Below are 25,626 nucleotides of genomic sequence, written 5' to 3'. Positions count from 1 at the left end.
AGGAAAAATTACTAATGATGTTCCATAAATTATTTTTTTAATTTTTTCAAAAAGACTGGAATTAGCTAGTTTTTCTCTTCTTTTTCTCGGTTGAATTTTGAATTTTAAAGAGTCGAAATATGTTTATACAAATATTTATCTGTTTCTATATATATAATTATTGTGAGGAATCATTAAGATGATCAGTGTTTCCACAAAGATAAATATCATTAATTATTAATAATAACATAGAGTTAAAGGTAAATTGAGCAAATTGGCTATTTCTGGCAATTTGTTTAATTGTGTATCAAACTGGTAGCCCTTTGCATTAATCAGTACCCAAGAAGTAGCTCTTTGTTTCAAAAAGGTTGGTGACCCCTGCTCTAAAGGATATCACCACAAAGGCTCAGGAATACTTCAGTAAACCACTGTCACTAAATACAGTTGGCCGCCAACTTTGTACGTGCAAGTTAAAGCTTTACTATGCAAAGCGAAAGCCATTTATCAACAACATCCAGAAATGCCGCCGGCTTCTCTGGGCCCGAGATCATTTAAGATGGACTGATGCAAAGTCAAAAAGTGTTCTGTGGTCTGACGAGTCCACATTTAAAATTGTTTTTGGAAATATTCGACATCATGTCATTCGGACCAAAGGGGAAGCGAACCATCCAGATCGTTATCGACGCAAACTTCAAAAGCCAGCATCTGTGATGGTATGGGGGTGCATTAGTGCCCAAGGCATGGGTAACTTACACATCTGTGAAGGCACCATTAATGCTGAAAGGTCCATACAGGTTTTGGAACAACATCCAAGCACCGTCTTTTTCATGCTTATTTCAGCAAGACAATGCCAAGCCACATTCAGCACGTATTACAACAGCGTGGCTTCGTAAAAAAAGAGTGCGGGTACTTTCCTGGCCCGCCTGCAGTCCAGACCTGTCTCCCATGGAAAATGTGTGGTGTATTATGAAGCGTAAAATACCACAGCGGAGACCCCGGACTGTTGAACGACTGAAGCTCTACATAAAACAAGAATGGGAAAGAATTCCACTTTCAAAGCTTCAACAATTAGTTTCCTCAGTTCCCAAATATTTATTGAGTGTTGTTAGAAGAAAAGGTGATGTAACACAGTGGTGAACATGCCCTTTCCCAACTACTTTGGCACGTGTGGCAGCCATAAAATTCTAAGGTAGCTATTATTTGAAAAAAAAAGAAAACGTTTATGAGTTTGAACATCAAATATCTTGTCTTTGTAGTGCATTCCATTGAATATGGGTTGAAAAGGATTTGCAAATCATTGTATTTGGCTTATATTTCCATCTAACACAATTTCCCAACTCATATGGAAACGGGGTTTGTACTTTGTATACTTGAAGACTTACGGTCGTTAGAAAACATCACTGCACATCATAATGGCAGCTACAATTTCCATCTTAAAGATCTAAAAAAATTATTTGGGAATGTCCGGCGGGCCAGATTGAAAAGCTCGACGGGCCGCATGTGGCCCCCAGGCCTTAATTTGGCCAGGTCTGCTTTATAGCATGAATTCTATCAACCAAACGAATGGTTGCAGGCTCTCGTTGGAATTAACTTGGGGCTGTGCTAGCTGACCGGGGTTCAACAATAACAGCCTAACCTCTGCTTTAACCCCACATTTGAGCGCTATTGATTCATTCCCTTTGAAGAGGTCCTTGAAATTGTTTCGATGAGGAACTATCTTTTGGGGCATCCGAGGCAGCGGTCCAAATGAGAATGTCTCCGAGCTGAAGATGGATAGACCAGTGGTTCTCAACCTTTTTTCAGTGATGTACCCCCTCTGAACATGTTTTTAATTCAAGTACCCCCTAATCAGAGCGAAGCATTTTTGGTTGAAAAAAAAGAGCTAAAGAAGTAAAATACAGCACTATGTCATCAGTTTCTGATTTATTAAATTGTATAACAGTGCAAAATATTGCTCATTTGTAGTGGTCTTTCTTGAACTATTTGGGAAAAAATATATAAAAATAAGTAAAAACTTTTTGAAAAATAAACAAGTTACTCAATTATAAATAAAGATTTCTAATCATCAAGTTAAAGTGCCCTCTTTGGGGATTGTAATAGAGATCCATCTGGATTCATGAACTTCATTCTAAACATTTCATCACAAAAAAATAATTCTTTAACTTCAATATTTATGGAACATGTTCACAAAAAATCTAGCTGTCAACACTGAATATTGCATTGTTGCATTTCTTTTCAGTTTATTAACTTACATTCATATTTTGTTGAAGTATTATTCAATCAATATATTTATAAAGGATTTTTGAATTGTTGCTATTTTTTTAGAATATTTCTTAAAAATCTCACGTACCCCTTGGCATACCCTCAAGTACCCCCAGGGGTACGCGTACCCCCATTTGAGAACCACTGGGATAGACGGATGGAGTCGCAAAATCTGTGAGAAAAGACGCGGACGCAAATGAAAAAAAAAAAAAAAAAAAGCTAGAAAAAGGAAAAGAGCTGGAAATAAATAAATAAATGGGTTGTACTTGTATAGCGCTTTTCTACCTTCAAGGTACTCAAAGCGCTTTGACACTACTTCCACATTTACCCATTCACACACACATTCACACACTGATGGAGGGAGCTGCCATGCAAGGCGCCAACCAGCACCCATCAGGAGCAAGGGTGAAGTGTCTTGCTCAGGACACAACGGACGTGACGAGGTTGGTACTAGGTGGGATTTGAACCAGGGACGCTCGGGTTGCGCACGGCCACTCTCCCCACTGCGCCACGCCGTCCCTAAATAAGTGAAAACATATAAAAAGTCCTTGTTTCCAAAACACTGCGGATAGGAAGCGATGTTGCAATAGCATGTGTCTGATAGAACTCAGGGTGTATCAGGCTTATTGCATTACCTGGGGGGGGGGGGAAAGGGAAAGGCTAGAAATAATCAAAAATGCATCAGAAATAATGCACTTTTCAGACTCTATCCATCATTGTTTCGGCACCCTCGATCCTTTACGAGAAGTGAGTGAGCGGCGGGCGGGACGGGGGGGATTGGACGCTTAGTCCCGCTTACACATTCAGGGAGGGTGAATTGGTAATTAAATTGTGCGCCGCTCTCTAAGAACTAAAATGAATGAAATAGATGGATGCTATTGCATTATGCCACGATGGTGACCTGCAGAAAACTAATGGCGGAATAATAGTTTTCGGTAGCGGCTTTATTCCGCTGATGCTTACAACCACTTGAGTGAATAATATGCAATCGTACTTGAAGTCAAAACGATTTGGCCTCTAGCTTAAAGGGGAACATTATCACCAGACCTATGTAAGCGTCATTATATACCTTGATGGTGCAGAAGAAAGACCATCTATTTTTTTTAACCGATTTCCGAACTCTAAATGGGTGAATTTTCGCGAATTAAATGCCTTTCTGTTTATCGCTCTTTTTGCGATGACTTCAGAACGTAACGTCACCGAGGTAATACAGCCGCCATTTTCATTTTCTACACATTACACAGCGGGTCTCAGCTCTGTTCTTTCCCGTTTTTTCGACTATTTTTTGGAACCTTGGAGACATCATGCCTCGTCGGTGTGTTGTCGGAGGGTGTAACAACACTAACAGTGAGGGATTCAAGTTGCACCACTGGCCCGAAGATAGAATAGAATAGAATAGAGTTTTATTGTCATTATTGCAATGAACAGGTTCAAAGAACAACGAAATTGGAGCAGCTCCTCCTAAGGTGCATATACAATATGGTAGTATAAATTAAAAAAAATAAATAAATAAATAAAAAATAAATTAAAAAAAAAAGATAGAGATGACAGATGTATCTATGTATACATACATAAAACATTATTTCACATTGTAGTCCAAAAAAATTGAAAAACATTTAAACATTACACATGAGGACATGATGGACATATGGACACTCAGTGCCAAAGTGTCTGCCGCCAGACCCCCATTGAATGTGCTATAGTGTCTCCACATTTGACCGGCGATGACAGACATGGCACAGAGATGTATGGATAACCTGCAGATGCATTTGCAACGATAAAGTCAACGAAATCACAAAGGTGAGTTTTGTTGTTGACTTATGTGCTAATCAGACATATTTGCTTGCGGCGTGACTGCCAGCTAATCGATGCTAACATGCTATGCTAATCGATGCTAACATGCCACGCTAATCGATGCTAACATGTTATTTACCGGGGGAGCTAAAGCAGTCATGGCACAGAGATGTATGGATAACCTGCAGATGCATTTGCAACGATAAAGTCATCGAAATCACAAAGGTGAGTTTTGTTGTTGACTTATGTGCCAATCAGACATATTAGGTTGCGGCGTGACTGCCAGCTAATCGATGCTAACATGCTATTTACCGGCGGTGCTAAAGCAGACATGGCACAGAGATGTATGGATAACCTGCAGATGCGTTTGCAACTATATTACGTTTCCTTCCACCCACATTTAATGCGAAAAAAACATTTACCAATCGACGGATTTAAGTTGCTCCAGTGTCACAAGATGCAAAAGTCCTGATCGTTTGGTCCTCACATTTTACCGGCGATGCTAACGCAGCTATTCGGCCATGCTATGGCTATGAATAGCGTCAATAGCTATTCGCTCAATAGCTTTAGTTTCTTCTTCAATATTTTCATACTCCAACCATCTGTTTCAATACATGCGTAATCTGTTGAATCGCTTAAGCCGCTGAAATCCGAGTCTGAATCCGAGCTAATGTCACTATATCTTGCTGTGGTATTCCCATTGTTTGTTTACATTGGCAGCACTGTATGACGTCACAGGGAAATGGATAGTGGTTTCGAAGATAGCGAAAGTAAGGCACTTTAAAGATTTATTTAGGGATCTTCCGGGACCGGTAAAATTTTGAAAAAAAATTCAAAAAATACAACAAGCCACTTGGAACAGATTTTTATTGTTTTTAACCCTTTTGAAATTGTGATAATGTTCCCCTTTAACTATGAAGTAGTTTTGTACCGAAGCCAATATTTTGGTACCGACTACAATAAATATTTCAGTACTTTTCGGTACTTTCCTAAATAAAGGGGACCACAAAAAAATTGTATTATTGGCTTTATTCTAACAAAATAATCTAAGGGTACATGAAACATATGTTTCTCGTTGCAGTTAAAGGCCTACTGAAATGAGATTTTCTTATTTAAACGGGGATAGCAGGTCCATTCTATGTGTCATACTTGATCATTTTGTGATATTGCCATATTTTTGCTGAAAGGATTTAGTAGAGAACATCAATGATAAATTTCGCAACTTTTAATCGCCAACAGAAAAGCCCTGCCTTAACCGGAAGTAGCAAACGATGACGTCACCCGTTGAAGGCTCCTCACATATTCACATTGTTTTTAATGGGAGCCTCCCGCAAAAACAGCTATTCGGACCGAGAAAATGACAATTTCTCCATTAACTTGAGCGAGGATGGAAGATCTGTGTTTGAGGATATTGATAGCGATGGACTAGAAAAAAAAAAAACGGATTCAGATGCTTTTAGACACATTTACTAGGATAATTCTGGGAATCCCTTATCTTTCTATTGTGTTGCTCGTGTTTTAGTGAGATTAAATAGTACCTGTTAGTCGGAGGGGTGTGTCCACGGGTGTCTTGAGTCCAGTGTTTGATGGAAGTCGATGGCAGCTGTACGAACGGCACAAGCTCAGCTGATCTCCGGTAAGTGGCGACCTTTTACCACAATTTTCTCACCGAAAACTGCTGGTTGACATTAGGTCGGGATTCATGTTTGCTTGACCGCTCTGATCCATAGTAAAGTTTCACCTCCGGGAATTTTAAACAAGGAATCACCGTGTGTTTGTGTGGCGAAAGGCTAAAGCTTCCCACCTCCATCTTTCTACTTTGACTTCTCCATTATTAATTGAACAAATTGCAAAAGATTCAGCAACACAGATGTCCAGAATACTGTGTAATTATGTGGTTAAAGCAGATGACTTTTAGCTGTGTGTGTGTGCAGCGCTAATATTTCCTAACAGTCTGTGACGTCACGCGTACACGTCAACATTACACGACGTTTTCAACAGGACACTTCACGGGAAATTTAAAATTGCAATTTAGTAAACTAAAAAGGCCGTACTGGCATGTGTTGCAATGTTAATATTTCATCATCTATATATAAACTATCAGACTGCGTGGTCGGTAGTAGTGGTCTGATATTTTAAATAATGATGATATCGTAACATTGCAACACATGCCAATACGGCCGGTATAGTTGACTAAATTGCAATTTTGAATTTCACGTGGAAGTATCATGCTAAAACGTCGCGGTAGGATGACGCGTGCGTGTGACGTCACGCATTGTAGCGGACATTTTTTTACAGCCCTGATCCCAGCTATAAGTCGTCTCATTTCATCTCATAATTCCACATTACTATGGACATCTGTGTTGCTGAATCTTTTGCAATTTGTTCAATTAATAATGGAGAAATCAAAGAAGAAAGATGTAAGTGGGAAGCGGTGTATTGTGGCCGCCTTTAGCAACACAAACACAGTTGGTGTTTCCTTGTTTACATTCCTGAAAGATGACGGTGAAGCTCTACTATGGAACAGAGCGGTCAAGCGAACATGGTTCCCTACCACATGTCAACCGGTAGGTTGACATGGTGGCAGGTTGAAAATGGTGGTAATAAGTCGGCTCTTACCGTAGACATGAGCGGAGAGCTTGCGTCGTTCCTCCCGCACCTGTCAAAGAGGCAGCTGCCACTCTCTTGCCTCCTCCCACCGGCCGCCCCGGACCGTTGGATGCTTCCACCATGGAGGGAAAAAAAAAAGAAATCTCAGCCCGTCCAGAAACGTGGCTTCCCTCGGAGACACTGGCGGTCACCACACCCGTGGGCACACCCCTCCAATTTTCAGGTTGTACAGGTACGACCATATAATTTCACTAAAACAGTAGTAACACAATAAGCAGATAAGGGATTTTCCAGAATTTTCCTAGTAAATTTGTCTAATAACATCTGAATTGCTCTGCCGTCTAGTTTTTTTTTCTTCTAGTCCTTCACTCTCACTTTCCTCATCCACGAATCTTTCATCCTCTCTCAAATTAATGGGGAAATTGTCGTTTTCCCGGTCTGAATCGCTCTAGCTGCTGGTGGCTATGATTGTAAACAATGTTCAGATGTGAGGAGCTCCACAACCCGTGACGTCACGCGCACATCGTCTGCTACTTCCGGTACAGTCAAGGCTTTTTTATTAGCGACCAAAAGTTGCGAACTTTATCGTCGATGTTCTCTACTAAATTCTTTCAGCAAAAATATGGCAATATGGCAAAATGATCAGGTATGACACAGAATGGAACTGCTATTCATGTTTAAATAAGAACATCTCATTTCAGTATACCTTTAACTATGTAGTAGTTTTGTACCGAAGCCAATATTTCGGTAGCCGTACTAAAATTATTTTGGTACTTTTCGGTACTTTTCTATAGAAAGGGGACCACAAAAAATGTGCATTGGCTTTATTTTAACAAAAAAAATCTAAGGGTACATGAAACATATGTTTCTCATCGCAGTTAAGTCCTTAAATAAAATAGTGAACATGTCATGATCCGGTTTAGTTTAGTTATGTTCTGTTAGTTTTGGACGCCCTTAATTCCTGTTTTGTGCACTTTGGGTGTTTGTTTTGGTTACCATGGGTACTTATTGGTTTCACCTGCCTCTGATTAGTGCTCTGCACGTTCACCTGCTGTTGAGGACTAATCAGAGAGCTATTTATTCACGTTGCTCGGCACAGTCGGTGTGACTTCATTGTGTTTGCGGTATGCAACTATCACGTTGGTTTATTCCTGTTCACGATTCCTGATCTTTATTCTGTGCTAAACTGTCACCTTGGCTTCCCGTGCGATCGGCACGTTTTTCCTTTGTTTGTTTCGGTCTTTATGGTACGTGTTTGATTTATGATTAATACTCATCTCCCACCTTACGCTGTCGTCCGGAGGTGTCCGTCCTGCATCCAGGGAGAACAAACCCCGACCCGACCCGACCCGCCACACGTGACAGAACATACTGGACAACTTGTCTTTTATCAGTAAGTAAACAAACAAAAGCTCCTAATTCAGTCTGCTGACATATGCATTCATTTTTTTATTCCATTCATCCATTTTCTACCGCTTATTCCCTTTGGGATCGCGGGGGGCACTGGTGCCTATTCATTTTTTGTAATTTATTTATTTGTTTAACTTTTTTTGTTTTTTTTATTCAATCCAACAAAACAATACACAGCAATAGAATCAGATCAGAATCAGAAATACTTTAATAATCCCCAAGGGGAAAGTAAAATTCTCAGCACAATCCCATTCTAGATCAGACAAAACAGGGAGACTGAACAGGATCAAACATTACAGGGAGACAGAACAGGATCGCTGACAAGTCTGCCAACATGTAAACAATGGGGGTGGGGGGAAATCGGTTTAAGCCTGGGCCCCTGGAGAGGGGTCTAGTCTGAGGCCAAGGAAAAAAACAACTCAAAGCCATAGCACACATCCCCCTTACATATAGTATAGGGCAGTGGTTCTCAAATGGGGGTACTTGAAGGTATGCCAAGGGGTACGTGAGATTTAAAAAAAAAAAAAAAATTCTAAAAATAGCAACAATTCAAAAATCCTTTATAAATATATTTATTGAATAATACTTCAACAAAATATGTATGTAAGTTCTGCGATGAGGTAGCGACTTGTCCAGGGTGTACACCACCTTCCGCCCGATTGTAGCTGAGATAGGCACTAGCGCCGCCCGCGACCCCAAAGGGAATAAGCGGTAGAGAATGGATGGATGAATGTAAGTTCATAAACTGGGAAAATAAATGTACCAATGCAGTATTCAGTGTTGACAACTAGATTTTTTGTGGATATATTCCATAAATATTAATGTTTAAGATTTCTTTTTTGTGCAGAAATGTTTAGAATTAAGTTGATGGCACTTTAAGTTGATGATTACTTCAATGTGTAGAAATCTTTATTTATAGACATAGATTTCATAATTTTATTTTCTAGGACAAAAATCAACAAATATTTTGCAAAAACCCATTCAAAGCAAAATTTTCACCAAAAATGCAATTTTTGCCTCTTTGAGCTGTAATTTGACCCCCTTAAAATGCTTCAAAACTCGCCAAACTTGGCACACACATCAGGACTGGTGAAAATTACGATCTAATGCCAAAACCAAACCCCAAAACTCAAAATTTGATGTGTCGGCTTCAAACTCACACAGGAGAGAGATTGAACCCTTCTGATTAAAAAATATTCACGGAGTTTTGATTACTGCTCCGGTTTTGATTTTACGCGCCTTCAAAGAACTCCTGCGCAAAGTTTCCTAAAAAAATTAAATTTTTGCCTCATTGAGCTGTATTTTGACCCCCTTAAAATGCTTCAGAGTGCAAGTTAAAGCTCTACTATGCAAAGCGAAAGTCATTTATCAACAACATCCAGAAACGCCGATCTGTAATTTGACCCCCTTAACATGCTTCAAAACTCACCAAATATTACACACACATCAGGATTGGCAAAAATTGCCATCTAATAAAAAACCAAACCCTAAAAATCAAAAATGCCCTCTAGCGCACCCTAGGAAAAAACAGAGACAATACTGCTTGTAACTTCTGTTAAGAATGTCGTAGAGACATGAAAAAAAAACATTTTATGTAGGTCCAACTAAGACCAGGGCTTGAGTCGCGGGGGCAGCAGCCAAAGCGGACCCGACCAACGCTGCTTGTTTATAATTGAATCACTTGTTTATTTTTCAACAAGTTTTAAGTCATTTTTATATCTTTTTTTCCAAATAGTTTAAGAAAGACCACTACAAATGAGCAATATTTTGCACTGTTATACAATTTAATAAATCAGAAACTGATGACATAGTGCTGTATTTTACTTCTTTATTGCTTTTTTTCAACCAAAAATGCTTTGCTCTGATTAGGGGGTACTTGAATTTAAAAAATTTTCACAGGGGGTACATCATTGAAAAAAGGTTGAGAACCACTGGTATAGGGGATATATCGGTTGGTAGAGCGGCCGTGCCAGCAATTTGAGGGTTGCAGGTTCGATCCCTGCTTCAGCCATCCTAATCGCTGCTGCTGTGTTCTTGGGCAAGACACTTTACCCACCTGCTCTCAGTGCCACCCACATTGGTTTAATTGGAACTTAGATATTGGGTTTCACTATGTAAAGCGCGTTGAGTCACTTGAGGAAAAAGCGCTATATAAATATCATTCACTTCCCACTTCACTACATGTGTGTAAGAGGGAAACATCAAAGAACACAAAGGACATCAACGACATTAAAAGAGCAAAGCTGATGCAACCAGCCACTTCTACACACAGTTATGAATAAAAAGTAAAAGAAAAATGTACACTGTGGTGGCCTCTGCGGTGTTCCACGCCATTGTCTGCTGGGGTGGAGGGGGGATCACCAGAGACAGGAGCAGACCCAACAAAGCAACCAAGAGAGCAGACTCCACTCTCGGCCGCCAACCGTCGGCCGAGAGTGGAGGATACGTCCAACGAGACCAAGGTGTCCGATACATGCTTATTCACCATATACACAGTACCATAACGATGGAATCCAATTCGAAAACCAAACCCGACCCGGCAACACTCAGAACTGCAATAAACAGAGCAAATGAGAGGACACACAAACACGACACAGAACAATCCAAAAGTAGTGAAACAAAATGGAATATTATCAACAACGGTATCAATATTAGTACCAATTTCAACATAGCAGTGATTAAAAAACCCTCATTGACATTATCATTAGACATTTATAAAAAAATAAAAATAAAAATCAACATTAGTGTCACAGTGGCTTACACTTGCATCGCATCTGATAAGCTTGACAACACACTGTGTCCAATGTTTTCACAAAGATAAAATAAGTCATATTTTTGGTTCATTTAATAGTTAAAACAAATTTAAATAATGGATCCCATATTCCATTATTTAAAATGCTGTTTTTTTTTTACTGATTGATTGATTGATTGAAACATTTATTAGTAGATTGCACAGTACAGTACATATTCCGTACAATTGACCACTAAATTGTAACACCCGAATACGTTTTTCAACTTGTTTAAGTCGGGGTCCACGTTTATCAATTTTTTACGTACTTCTTATATACTTTACATTAGTTTTGGGTATCAATCCAATACCAAGTCGTTTCAGGGTCATCAATCAGGAAAAATCACTAATGATGTTCCAGAAATTATTTTTTCAATTTTTTCAAAAAGATTCGAATTAGCTAGTTTTTCTCCATTTTTTTCGGTTGACTTTTCAATTTTAAAGAGTCTAAATTGAAGATAAACTATGTTTCAAAATTTAATTGTAATTTTTTTCGTGTTTTCTCCTCTTTTACACTGTTCAATTAAGTGTTTTTTTCATCTTTTATTCTCAACAAAAAACCTTCCGTAAAAGGAAAAAAAATGTACGACGGAATGACAGACAGAAATACCCTTTTTTTTCATATATATATATATATATATATATATATATATATATTTATTTATTTATTTATTTATCAAATGTAAATTGAGCAAATTGGCTATTTCTGGCAATTTATTTTGGTGTGTATCAAACTGGTAGCCCTTTGCATTAATTAGTACCCAAGAAGTAGCTCTTGGTTTCAAAAAGGTTGGTGACCTTTGTGGAGACTTTAATATCAACCTTTTAAATCCCAGTAAAAATAACGATATAGTTAATTTCATTGACACAATGTACAGTATAAGTTTATATCCCAAAATCACCAGACCTAGTCGAATTTCATCCCACTCTGCCCCTCTAATCGACAACATATTTACCAACGATATTGAAAATAAGACCGTAAGTGGGCTATTGATCAAAGATATCACTGACCACCTCCCAGTTTTTCTGATATTTGATGGTAACTACAGGACAAAAAAATTACAAAAGCCAACTCAATACAGAAGAACGAGATCAGAGAAATCCATTAGTTCATTTAAACATGATTTACTGGAGCAGAATTGGGATGTAATTTATGAAAATGTTGATGTTAATAGTGCTTACAATATATTTTTGAGAATATTTAGGTCATTTTATGATAAAAATTGCCCGATAAAAGAATGCATCAGCAAAAAAAAGTATACTAATTGTCCTTGGATCACAAAGGGATTGCAAAATGCTTGTAAAAAGAAAAACACTCTTTACAGGGAACTTATAAGATTGAAAACAAAAGAAGCAGAAAATATAAAAAATATAATCAATCAATCAATCAATGTTTATTTATATAGCCCCAAATCACAAATGTCTCAAAGGACTGCACAAATCATTACGACTACAACATCCTCGGAAGAACCCACAAAAGGGCAAGGAAAACTCACACCCAGTGGGCAGGGAGAATTCACATCCAGTGGGACGCCAGTGACAATGCTGACTATGAGAAACCTTGGAGAGGACCTCAGATGTGGGCAACCCCCCCCCCCTCTAGGGGACCGAAAGCAATGGATGTCGAGCGGGTCTAACATGATACTGTGAAAGTTCAATCCATAGTGGCTCCAAGACAGCAGTGAGAGTCCCGTCCACAGGAAACCATCTCAAGCGGATCAGCAGCGTAGAGATGTCCCCAACCGATACAGGCGAGCGGTCCAACCTGGGTCCCGACGAGCGGTCCATCCTGGGTCTCGACTCTGGACAGTCAGTACTTCATCCATGGTCATCGGACCGGACCCCCTCCACAACGGAGGGGGGGACATAGGAGAAAAAGAAAAGAAGCGGCAGATCAACTGGTCTAAAAAGGAGGTCTATTTAAAGGCTAGAGTATACAAATGAGTTTTAAGGTGAGACTTAAATGCTTCTACTGAGGTAGCATCTCGAACTGTTACCGGGAGGGCATTCCAGAGTACTGGAGCCCGAACGGAAAACGCTCTATAGCCCGCAGACTTTTTTTGAGCTCTAGGAATCACTAATAAGCCGGAGTCTTTTGAACGCAGATTTCTTGCCGGGACATATGGTACAATACAATCGGCAAGATAGGATGGAGCTAGACCGTGTAGTATTTTATACGTAAGTAGTAAAACCTTAAAGTCACATCTTAAGTGCACAGGAAGCCAGTGCAGGTGAGCCAGTAAAAACAAGTTAACTAATATGAGGTCAAATAAGAGGGATTATTATAAGAAATTACTAGATGATAATAAAGATAATATCAAAGGAATATGGAATTTATTAAACAGTATTATAGGAAACAGTACCTCTTTAAATAACTATCCAACGTATTTCATGAATGATGGTAAAGAAAATGATAATATTGAAGATGTAGCTAATGCCTTCAATAAATTCTTTGTAAGTATTGGACCCGAACTTGCAGCAAAAATCCCAGATCCACGGACAACTGGTAAAAATATGGAGGGATTGTTGGAGATAAATCTCAATTCTATGTTTTTAAATGCAGTGGGTGAAGAAGTGTTGGATATTGTAAACAAATGTAAGAACAAAATGTCCACAGACTGCAATGACATTAGTATGGCATTGGTGAAAAATGTCATTACAGGAATATCAAAACCATTAACATATATCTGTAATCTGTCATTTCAAACTGGCACATTTCCGAATGAAATGAAAATAGCTAAAGTTATACCTCTGTTTAAAACTGGGAGCAAACATCACTTCACAAACTATAGACCCGTCTCTTTACTTCCACAATTCTCTAAAATATTAGAAAAACTATTCAATAACAGGTTAGATGCATTTATAGAAAAACAACATAATTTACTCCCTGACTGTCAATATGGGTTTAGATCAAACAGATCTACATCAATGGCAATCATTGAAACAATAGAGGAAATCACAAATGCCATAGACAAGAAACAATATGCAATGGGAATATTTATTGATCTAAAAAAAGCATTTGACACAATTAACCATGATATATTAATCAATAAAATGGAAAAGTATGGAATCAGGGGAGTTGTACTAGACTGGCTTAAAAGTTACTTAAATAAGAGACAACAGTTTGTGAAGTTGGGGAATTGCTGTTCATCGTGTTTGGACATTGCTTGTGGTGTCCCCCAGGGGTCAGTGTTGGGGCCAAAATTGTTCATCCTGTATATCAATGATATCTGTAAAGTGTCTACATCATTGAAATTAGTGTTATTTGCTGATGACACTAATATTTTTTGTTCACGGGATGATTTAAATCAATTACAGGAAGTCATTATGGAAGAAATGAGTAAACTAAAAGCTTGGTTTGACTATAATAAATTGTCATTAAACCTGACCAAGACTAAGTTAATGCTGTTTGGAAAGAGGACACGTGAAACAAGGGTACAGATACAAATAGATGGGGTGGATATTGAAAGGGTTTTTGAAATAAAATTCCTTGGAGTTACAATTGACTATCAAATGAACTGGAAACCACATATAAAACATGTACAGTCTAAGCTGTCAAGAAGCATCTCAGTAATAAATAAAGCAAAGCAGTTTCTAGATCACAAATCACTCCACATTCTATACTGTTCATTAGTTTTACCATTTTTAACCTACTGTGTGGAAGTCTGGGGGAATAATTATAAAAGCTCATTAAACTCAATAACTATACTTCAGAAAAGAGCTGTACGCATCATCAACAAGGTTGGATATCTGGACCTTACTCATTCACTATTCTTACAGTCAAAAATATTGAAATTTAATGATATTATTTTGTATCAAACTGCACAAATAATGTATAAAGCCAAAATAAATAAACTCCCAGGAAGCATTCAAAAATTGTTCAGCACACGAGAGGGGGACTATAACTTAAGGGGAAATTTTAATTTCAAAATGCTTAGTTGTAGAACGACCATCAAAAGTTTTTGTATTTCAATCTGTGGAGTGAAACTATGGAATGGTTTGAATGTGGAGTTAAAGCAATGTTCAAACATTAACCAGTTTAAAAAGAAGTTTAGGTACATGGTATTCCAGAGGTACAGACATGAAGAAGGGCTTTGATATTGGGTTTCTTGTGTTACAAAAGAGTTAGGGGCTGCCCATTGAGGCACTGGTACTACTGTTTTCTGCTGTTTTTTGTTTGTTTGTTTTTTTCATGATACTATTTCCATGAGCACTTGTGGTAACGGTGTGGCTATGTATGTGTGTAGTGTGCATATGTATGTATATATTTATCATTTATTTATATACAAGTTCATTAAGTTTGTACATAGAGTGAACAAGGAAGTTCGAGCTCAGAGTAATTTATGATTTAAAGAAAAGGGGTGGGATTAAATAAGTGTATACTTCTTCTCACTCCTTTTCATATATGTAAAAAAAAAAAAAGTCAATCAATCAATCAATCAATGTTTATTTATATAGCCCCAAATCACAAATGTCTCAAAGGACTGCACAAACCATTACGACTACAACATCCTCGGAAGAACCCACAAAAGGGCAAGGAAAACTCACACCCAGTGGGCAGGGAGAATTCACATCCAGTGGGACGCCAGTGACAATGCTGACTATGAGAAACCTTGGAGAGGACCTCAGATGTGGGCAACCCCCCCCCCCTCTAGGGGACCGAAAGCAATGGATGTCGAGCGGGTCTAACATGATACTGTGAAAGTTCAATCCATAGTGGCTCCAAGACAGCAGTGAGAGTCCCGTCCACAGGAAACCATCTCAAGCGGATCAGCAGCGTAGAGATGTGCCCAACCGATACAGGCGAGCGGTCCATCCTGGGTCTCGACTCTGGACAGTCAGTACTTCATCCATGGTCATCCGACCGGACCCCCTCCACAAGGGAGGGGGGGACATAGGAGAAAGAAAAGAAGCGGCAGATCAACTGCTCTAAAAAGGAGGTCTATTTAAAGGCTAGAGTATACAGATGAGTTTTAAGATGAGACTTAAATGCTTCTACTGAGGTAGCATCTCGAACTGTTACCGGGAGGGCATTCCAGAGTACTGGAGTCCGAACGGAAAACGCTCTATAGCCCGCAGTCAAATGCTCATTTGTTTTTTTTTATTCTCCATTGTTTTCATTTTGTTATAATAGCCGTTAAGGCTATGGCACTGTATTGGATCATGCTTGCTCTTGTTTATTTATTTATTTTTTTTGCATATTTGAAATAAAAATATATCAATCAAAAAAAAAAAAAAACCCCTGCGCTAGACTATCACGCTACTATACTAATACCGCTATACCGTACAACCCTACTACGTAGTGATCCGTCTATGTATCCACAGGATGGTAAACAAACACACCCTCGCAACGTCCTTATCTCTAAACCTGGACCAAAAGTGTGCCGAACTGCTGAAGTTCCTGAAAGCAACTCGCCAAACTAAAGGTCTTTGTCCTGCATGAGACGCGGGCCTTCCTTTGTAGTGTGTTGACGGCAAAGACTTTGGAAAATTGTCCTGAAATACTGAGCAAAAAGAGCTATAAATAAAAGATCAAAACCGCGACTGTGAGCAGAACCAGCGGCCTGGTAGTCAGTGCAATAACTCACGATGCGTCACCGCTTATTAGTTTGATAAGTAGAGCGGGGTGAGTGTAAGGTAGCCAGGAGAGCTTTTTTTTTAATTCTCTTTTAGTACAACTGCACATTAACTATTGTTTAAATAAACTTTGAACTTCGTCGATCATATTTGACCGGAGGCCTACTGAAAGCCACTACTAGCGACCACGCAGTCTGATAGTTTATATATCAATGATGAAATATTAACATTGCAACACATGCCAATACGGCCTTTTTAGTTTACTAAATTGCAATTTTAAATTTTGCGCGAATTATCCTGCTGAAAATGTCACGGATTGTAGCGAACATTTTGATCCAGCACCGATCCCAGCTATAAGTCGTCTGCTTTAACCGCATAATTACCCAGTATTCTGGACATCCGTGTTGTTGAATCTTTTGCAATTTGTTCAATTAATAATGGAGACGTCAAAGAAGAAAGATGTAGGTGGGAAGTGGTGTATTGCGGCAACACAAACACAGCCAGTGTTTCCTTGTTTACATTCCCGAAAGATGACGGTGAAGCTTTACTAAGGAACAGAGCGGTCAAGCGAACATGGTTCCCTACCACATGTCAACCGGCAGGTTTCGGTGAGAAAATGGTGGTATTAAGTTGGCTTTTCCCCTGGAGATGAGTGGAGAGCTTGCGTCGTTCCTTCTGCGGCTGCGGACTCTCTTGCCTCCTCAAAACAGGCTACCCCCGACCGTCAGATTCTTACACCGTGGAAGAGGGAAAAAAAAAAAAAAATCTTAGCCCGGCCCCAACGGCTGCCTTCGCCTAGTCGAGAAAAGTGGCTTCCCTCGGAGACACTGGCGGTCACCACACCCGTGGCCACACCCTCCGACGTTCAGGCTGTACAGGTACGACCATATAATCTCACTAAAACACTAGTAACACAATAAGCAGATAAGGGATTTTCCAGAATGATCCTGGTAAATTTGTCTAATAACATCTTAAACGCTCCTACTGCCCTCGTCTTTTTTTTTTTTTTTTTTTTTCCTAGTCCTTCACTCTTACTTTCCTCATCCACAAATCGTTCATCCTCGCTCAAATTAATGGGGAAATCGTCGCTTTCCCGGTCCGAATCGCTCTCGCTGCTGGTGGCCATGATCGTAACCAATGTTCAGATGTGAGGAGCTCCACAACCCGTGACGTCACGCGCACATCGTTTGCTACTTCCGGTACAGGCAAGGCTTTTTTATTAGCCACCAAAAGTTGCGAACTTTATCGAAGACGTTCTCTACTAAACCATTTCAGCAAAAATATGGCAATATCGCGAAATGATCAAGTATGCTATCCCCGTTTAAATAAGAAAATCCCATTTCAGTAGGCCTTTAAACTCATTTACCACGGACAAAAGCATCGGAACGCCTGGCTGTTACACTGAAATTTAAAAAAGATAGTACGTTTAATTCCCTCCTTGGCAGTTATAGCTAAGGAGACTTTGGGGTAATTTCCAAGAAAAATGGTGATGTGCAGATAGGGCTTCACGACTAATCGACAGAGAATCGACATTGATGTTTTATTTTAGTGCAATGATCAATCAACGCAATCAATCAATGTTTATTTATATAGCCCTAAATCACAAGTGTCTTAAAGGGCTGCACAAGCCACAACGACATCCCCGGTTTAGATCCCACATCAGGGCAAGGAAAAACTCACAACCCAGCGGGATGTCAATGAGAATGATTATGAGAAACCTTGGAGGGGACCGCAGATGTGGGTGACCCCCCCTCTAGGGCGACCGGTGCAATGGACGTCGAGTGGATCCAGCATATTATAGTGAAAGTCCGCGAATCGTCATTGATGTTTTAATTTGGCGCGATGACCTTGCGTTTGTTCACCTCTCGGTTCAAACACGGGGAAAGAGGTCTCACTCTCTGCATTGCTCTCAGCACCTGAGCGCGTCTATTTAACGGTGGAATTACCTTAATGTCGTGAGCCGTCTCTACAGTCATGCACAATCTTTGTCTTGCTGTATAATCACTCGCCATACAGCAATAAATGATCTTTGTCTATTACCTTTATCTTTGTTTATAATGTACATTTTCTCCATTTTATGCTGCCCTTTTTATATATACTGTATTATATATGGTTATATATTGTATTTATTATATAATCGATAGGTCGTTGTCAGGCTTGGACAAAGAATTGAACTCCGATGCAGAGTAGGGACACTTTGCTAGGCTTTTATTTTGATGGCTCTTTTGCCTCCAGAGTCAGAGTAATACAATATCTACAAATGAAAAAAATTGTCAGCAAAAAAGGTTCCGAAAAGAAGGAAAAACCGAGAATCTCTCCTAAAAGGAGGAAAAAACAAAAACAAACTATAATTTCCGTCATATCTGCTATAAAACGCTCCAACAGGAGGAAGAAAACAATGACCTTGAAAATGTCTACACTAATAATAGTTAAGAAAAAAATCATTGTAGGAATTGTAGGAAAAAATAACTCACCAATTCAGTTGGAAAAAACTAAATAACAAAATTCACTCTACTGAGGAGGAGAAAAGTCAAACTCAAAATAGCAGCGTGGGAATTCAGGATCCAGGAAAATACGCGTGGGACGAGGCAAGGCATGGACATAGACATGGAAGCGAGACAGGCACGAAAACTCGAGAAAATCTGGCACAGAACAAGGGGAGGCGTGGGCTTATATGACACATGAGGGTAATTGGAAACAAGTGGAAACAATCAGGGGTCAGGAATGACGTCAGACTGATGACACAAGAGGAAGGGCAAGTGATCCGAAACAAGAGGAGTTAGTTGATGTTCAAACCCATAAACTTTATTTTTTTCTTGCAAATCATAATTAACTTAAAATTTCAGGGCTGCAACACGTGCCAAAGTAGTTGGGAAAGGGCATGTTCACCACTGTGTTACATCACCTTTTCTTTTAACATCACTCAATAAACGTTTGGGAACTGAGGAAACTAATTGTTGAAGCTTTGAGAGTGGAATTCTTTCCCATTCTTGTTTTATGTAGAGCTTCAGTCGTTCAACAGTCCGGGGTCTCCGCTGTCGTATTTTACGCTTCATAATCAATCAATGTTTATTTATATAGCCCTAAATCACAAATGTCTCAAAGGACTGTACAAACCATTACAACTACGACATCCTCGGAAGAACCCACAAAAGGGCAAGGAAAACTCATAGGGAGAATTCACATCCAGTGGGACGCCAATGACAATGCTGACTATGAGAAACCTTGGAGAGGACCTCAGATGTGGGCAACCTCCCCCCACCCTCTAGGGGACCGAAAGCAATGGATGTCGAGCGGGTCTAACATGATACTGTGAAAGTTCAATCCATAGTGGCTCCAAGACAGCCGCGAGAGTTCAGTTCAAAGCGGATCCAAGACCGCAGCGAGAGTCCTGTCCACAGGAAACCATCTCAAGCGGAGGCGGATCAGCAGCGTAGAGATGTCCCCAACCGATACACAGGCGAGCGGTCCATCCTGGGTCTCGACTCTGGACAGCCAGTACTTCATCCATGGTCATCGGACATAGGAGAAAAAAGAAAAGAAGCGGCAGATCAACTGGTCTAAAAAGGAGGTCTATTTAAAGGTTAGAGTATACAAATGAGTTTTAAGGTGAGACTTAAATGCTTCTACTGAGGTAGCATCTCGAACTGTTACCGGGAGGGCATTCCAGAGTACTGGAGCCCGAACGGAAAACGCTCTATAGCCCGCAGACTTTTTTTGGGCTTTAGGAATCACTAATAAGCCGGAGTCTTTTGAAGGCAGATTTCTTGCCGGGACATATGGTACAATACAATCGGCAAGATAGGCTGGAGCTAGACCGTGTAGTATTTTATACGTAAGTAGTAAAACCTTAAAGTCACATCTTAAGTGCACAGGAAGCCAGTGCAGGTGAGCCAGTACAGGTATATATGTATGTATATATGTATATAAAGGTATATACAGTATATATGTATGTATATATGTATATAAAGGTATATACAGTATATATGTATGTATATATGTATATAAAGGTATATACAGTACAGGCGTAATGTGATCAAACTTTCTTGTTCTTGTCAAAAGTCTAGCAGCCGCATTTTGTACCAACTGTAATCTTTTAATGCTAGACATGGGGAGATAACGCGCCACACATTTTCGACGGGACTCGTCAGACCACAGAACACTTTTCCACTTAGCATCAGTCCATCTTAGATGATCTAATCTTTTCAAGAACTGCTCAACATTGATGCTGCAAACTGCATATGTGTACTTTCACCACAGTCAGGTAAACAAATGCAGTACAAATTGAAATCTGAGTTTGAAAAAAAAAAAATCTGGAGATAAAAATGACAAATGGAAGAAAGTGTATAGGTGTCTTTACACCTGGTGGATGTGATTATCCAATGTGTTCAATTGTGTGCTCGTTGGCAAGCCGGCCCTTTGGACTGACCAGGAAGTAAGTTCACAATCCTTATCTTTGAGTAAGGCATAAGGGAAAAAACTGTAAAATAATGTACTTGCAGGCCATCATTTTGCCAATAATCTAAGAATTAAGAACATTGAATGTTGTGTTTAGAAAAGTGTGTAAATCCTTTTGAAAAAAGAAACAAACTCACAGTTAGTAAAATTCTGTATAAGCAAATGAAAAAAACTGTAAAAATGCATTTTTACAAATTGTTTATTTTGATGAACGGCCATATGTTTTGACCAAAGTGTCATTTTGCAAAAATCTAGGAATGAGGAAATTTGAATGTGGTGTTTGGAAAAGTGTGTAAATCCTTTTGAAAAAATAAAAAACCCACATAGTTAGTAAAATTGTGTGTAAGCAAATGAAAAAAACTGTAAAACTGCATTTTTACAAATGCTTTATTTTGATATGTTTTGACGGAAGTGTGTCATTTTGCTAATAATCTTCGAATAAAAAAATAGAATGTGGTGTTTGGAAAAGTGTGTAAATCCTTTTGAAAAAATAAAAAACCCCACATAGTTAGTAAAATTGTGTGTAAGCAAATGGAAAAAATTGTAAAACTGCATTTTTACAAAGCTTTATTTTGTTAAACTGCCATATGTTTTGACCGAAGTGTGTCATTTTGCAAAAAATCTAGGAATGAAAAAAATTGAATATGGTGTTTGGAAAAGTGTGTAAAACCTTTTGAAATACAGCAACAACACACAGTTAGTAAAATTGTGTGTAAGCAAATGAGAAAAACTGTAAAACTGCATTTTTACAAATGCTTTATTTTGATCGATATGTTTTGACCAACGTGTGTCATTTTGCCAATAATCTATGAATGAAGAAAATTAAATGTGGTGTTCGGAAAAATGTGTAAATCCTTTTGAAAAAATATGCACAGTTAGTAAAATTGTGGGTAAGCAAATTGAAAAAACTGTAAAACTGCATTTTTACAAATGCTTTATTTTGATCAACGGGCATATGTTTTGACTGAAGTGTGTCATTTTGAAAATAATCTAGTAATTAAGAATATTCAATGTTGTGTTTAGAAAAGTGTGTAAATCCTTTTGAAAAAAGAAACAAACTTACAGTTAGTAAAATTCTGTATAAGCAAATGAAAAAAACTGTAAAACTGCATTTTTACAAATTGTTTATTTTGATTAACGGCCATATTTTTTGACCAAAGTGTCATTTTGCAAAAATCTAGGAATGATGAAATTTGAATGTGGTGTTTGGAAAAGTGTGTAAATCCTTTTTGAAAAAATAAAAAAACCCACATAGTTAGTAAAATTGTGTGCAAGCAAATGAAAAAAACTGTAAAACTGCATTTTTACAAATGCTTTATTTTGATGATATGTTTTGACGGAAGTGTGTCATTTTGCTAATAATCTTCGAATAAAAAAAATAGAATGTGGTGTTTGGAAAAGTGTGTAAATCCTTTTGAAAAAATAAAAAACCGCACATAGTTAGTAAAATTGTGTGTAAGCAAATGGAAAAAATTGTAAAACTGCATTTTTACAAAGCTTTATTTTGTTGAACGGCCATATGTTTTGACCGAAGTGTCATTTTGCAAAAATCTAGGAATGATGAAATTTGAATGTGGTATTTGGAAAAGTGTGTAAATCCTTTTGAAAAAATAAAAAACCCACATAGTTAGTAAAATTGTGTGTAAGCAAATGAAAAAAACTGTAAAACTGCATTTTTACAAATGCTTTATTTTGATATGTTTTGACGGAAGTGTGTCATTTTGCTAATAATCTTCGAATAAAAAAAATAGAATGTGGTGTTTGGAAAAGTGTGTAAATCCTTTTGAAAAAATAAAAAACTCCACATAGTTAGTAAAATTGTGTGTAAGCAAATGGAAACAATTGTAAAACTGCATTTTTACAAAGCTTTATTTTGTTAAACTGCCATATGTTTTGACCGAAGTGTGTCATTTTGCAAAAAATCTAGGAATGAAAAAAATTGAATATGGTGTTTGGAAAAGTGTGTAAAACTTTTTGAAAAACAGCAACAACACACAGTTAGTAAAATTGTGTGTAAGCAAATGAAAAAAACTGTAAAACTGCATTTTTACAAATGCTTTATTTTGATCAACGATATGTTTTGACCAAAGTGTGTCATTTTGCCAATAATCTATGAATGAAGAAAATTAAATGTGGTGTTCGGAAAAATGTGTAAATCCTTTTGAAAAAATATGCACAGTTAGTAAAATTGTGGGTAAGCAAATTGAAAAAACTGTAAAACTGCATTTTTACAAATGCTTTATTTTGATCAACGGGCATATGTTTTGACTGAAGTGTGTCATTTTGAAAATAATCTAGTAATTAAGAATATTCAATGTTGTGTTTAGAAAAGTGTGTAAATCCTTTTGAAAAAAGAAACATACTCACAGTTAGTAAAATTGTGTATAAGCAAATTAAAAAAACTGTAAAACTGCATTTTTACAAATTGTTTATTTTGATCAACGGCCATATTTTTGACCAAAGTGTGTCGTTTTGCAAAAAATCCAGGAATGAAGAAAATTGAATGTGGTGTTTGGAAAAGTGTGTAAATCTTTTTAAAAAAAAAAAATAGTAAAAATGTGTGTAAGCAAATGGAAAAAATTGTAAAACTGCATTTTTACAAATGCTTTATTTTGATCAACGACCATATATTTTGACTGAAGTGTGTCATTTTGCAAATAATCTAGGAGTTAAGAACATTGAATGTGGTGTTTAGAAAAGTGTGTAAATCCTTTTGATTTACACACAGTATAACTGCTTACACACAGTTAGTATAACTGTAAAACTGCATTTTTGCAAATGGAAAAAACTGTAAAACTGCATTTTTGCAAATACTTTGTTTTGACCGAAGTGTGTCATTTTGCAAATAATCTAGGATATAAGAAAATTGAATTTGGTGTTTGGAAAAGTGTGTTAATCCTTTTGAAAAAAGACACAAAGTTAGTGAAATTGTGTGTAAGCAAATGGAAAAAAATCTGTAAAACTGCATTTTTACAAATGCTTTATTTTGATCAACGACCATATATTTTGACTGAAGTGTGTCATTTTGCAAATAATCTAGGAGTTAACATTGAATGTGGTGTTTAGAAAAGTGTGTAAATCCTTTTGATTTACACACAGTATAACTGCTTACACACAGTTATTATAACTGTGTGTAAGCAGATGGAAAAAACTGTAAAACTGCATTTTTGCAAATGGAAAAAACTGTAAAACTGCATTTTTGCAAATACTTTGTTTTGACCGACATTTGTCATTTTGCAAATAATCTAGGATATAAGAAAATTGAATTTGGTGTTTGGAAAAGTGTGTTAATCCTTTTGAAAAAAGACACAAAGTTAGTGAAATTGTGTGTAAGCAAATGGAAAAAAATCTGTAAAACTGCATTTTTACAAATGCTTTATTTTGATGAATGAGCATTTTTTTTTTGACTGAAGTGTGTCATTTTGCAAATAATCTAGGAGTTAACACTGAATGTGGTGTTTAGAAAAGTGTGTAAATCCTTTTGATTTACACACAGTTAGTATAACTGCTTACACACAGTTTAAGACTGCTTACACACAGTTATTATAACTGTGTGTAAGCAGACGGAAAAAACTGTAAAACTGCATTTTTGCAAATGGAAAAAACTGTAAAACTGCATTTTTGCAAATACTTTGTTTTGACCGAAGTGTGTCATTTTGCAAATAATCTAGGATATAAGAAAATTGAATTTGGTGTTTGGAAAAGTGTGTTAATCCTTTTGAAAAAAGACACAAAGTTAGTGAAATTGTGTGTAAGCAAATGGAAAAAAATCTGTAAAACTGCATTTCTACAAATGCTTTATTTTGATGAATGAGCATTTTTTTTTGACTGAAGTGTGTCATTTTGCAAATAATCTAGGAGTTAACACTGAATGTGGTGTTTAGAAAAGTGTGTAAATCCTTTTGATTTACACACAGTTAGTATAACTGCTTACACACAGTTATTATAACTGTGTGTAAGCAGATGGAAAAAACTGTAAAACTGCATTTTTGCAAATGGAAAAAACTGTAAAACTGCATTTTTGCAAATACTTTGTTTTGACCGAAGTGTGTCATTTTGCAAATAATCTAGGATATAAGAAAATTGAATTTGGTGTTTGGAAAAGTGTGTAAATCTTTTTGAAAAAAAAAAATAGTAAAAATGTGTGTAAGCAAATGGAAAAAATTGTAAAACTGCATTTTTACAAATGCTTTATTTTGATCAACGACCATATATTTTGACTGGAGTGTGTCATTTTGCAAATAATCTAGGAGTTAAGAACATTGAATGTGGTGTTTAGAAAAGTGTGTAAATCCTTTTGATTTACACACAGTATAACTGCTTACACACAGTATAACTGTAAAACTGCATTTTTGCAAATGGAAAAAACTGTAAAACTGCATTTTTGCAAATACTTTGTTTTGACCGAAGTGTGTCATTTTGCAAATAATCTACGATATAAGAAAATTGAATTTTGTGTTTGGAAAAGTGTGTTAATCCTTTTGAAAAAAGACACAAAGTTAGTGAAATTGTGTGTAAGCAAATGGAAAAAAATCTGTAAAACTGCATTTTTACAAATGCTTTATTTTGCTGAATGAGCATTTTTTTTTGACTGAAGTGTGTCATTTTGCAAATAATCTAGGAGTTAACACTGAATGTGGTGTTTAGAAAAGTGTGTAAATCCTTTTGATTTACACACAGTATAACTGCTTACACACAGTTTAAGACTGCTTACACACAGTTATTATAACTGTGTGTAAGCAGATGGA

General features: G+C 37.5%; 1 protein-coding gene across 2 annotated transcripts in view; it reads left to right on the top strand.

Annotated features, from left to right (window-relative positions):
• Positions 1-25,626, top strand: part of LOC133537496 (uncharacterized) — a 379,400-nt gene that overhangs the window by 5,629 nt on the left and 348,145 nt on the right. Inside the window, exons 1-2 of one of the 2 annotated variants that reach the window (XM_061878555.1) lie at positions 7,695-7,769; positions 7,949-8,038. The gene's annotated coding sequence lies outside the window, so the exon portion shown is untranslated. Of the gene's footprint in view, positions 1-7,694; positions 7,770-7,948; positions 8,039-25,626 lie in introns of those variants that run through there. The other variant, XM_061878553.1, reaches the window with a different exon arrangement.

Source organism: Nerophis ophidion, linkage group LG18, assembly GCF_033978795.1.
Source record: "Nerophis ophidion isolate RoL-2023_Sa linkage group LG18, RoL_Noph_v1.0, whole genome shotgun sequence".
In the NCBI taxonomy this organism is placed as follows: Eukaryota; Metazoa; Chordata; class Actinopteri; order Syngnathiformes; family Syngnathidae; genus Nerophis; species Nerophis ophidion.
The sequence above is the reverse complement of the archived record's forward strand: the minus strand, read 5'-3'. Positions and strand labels throughout refer to the sequence as shown.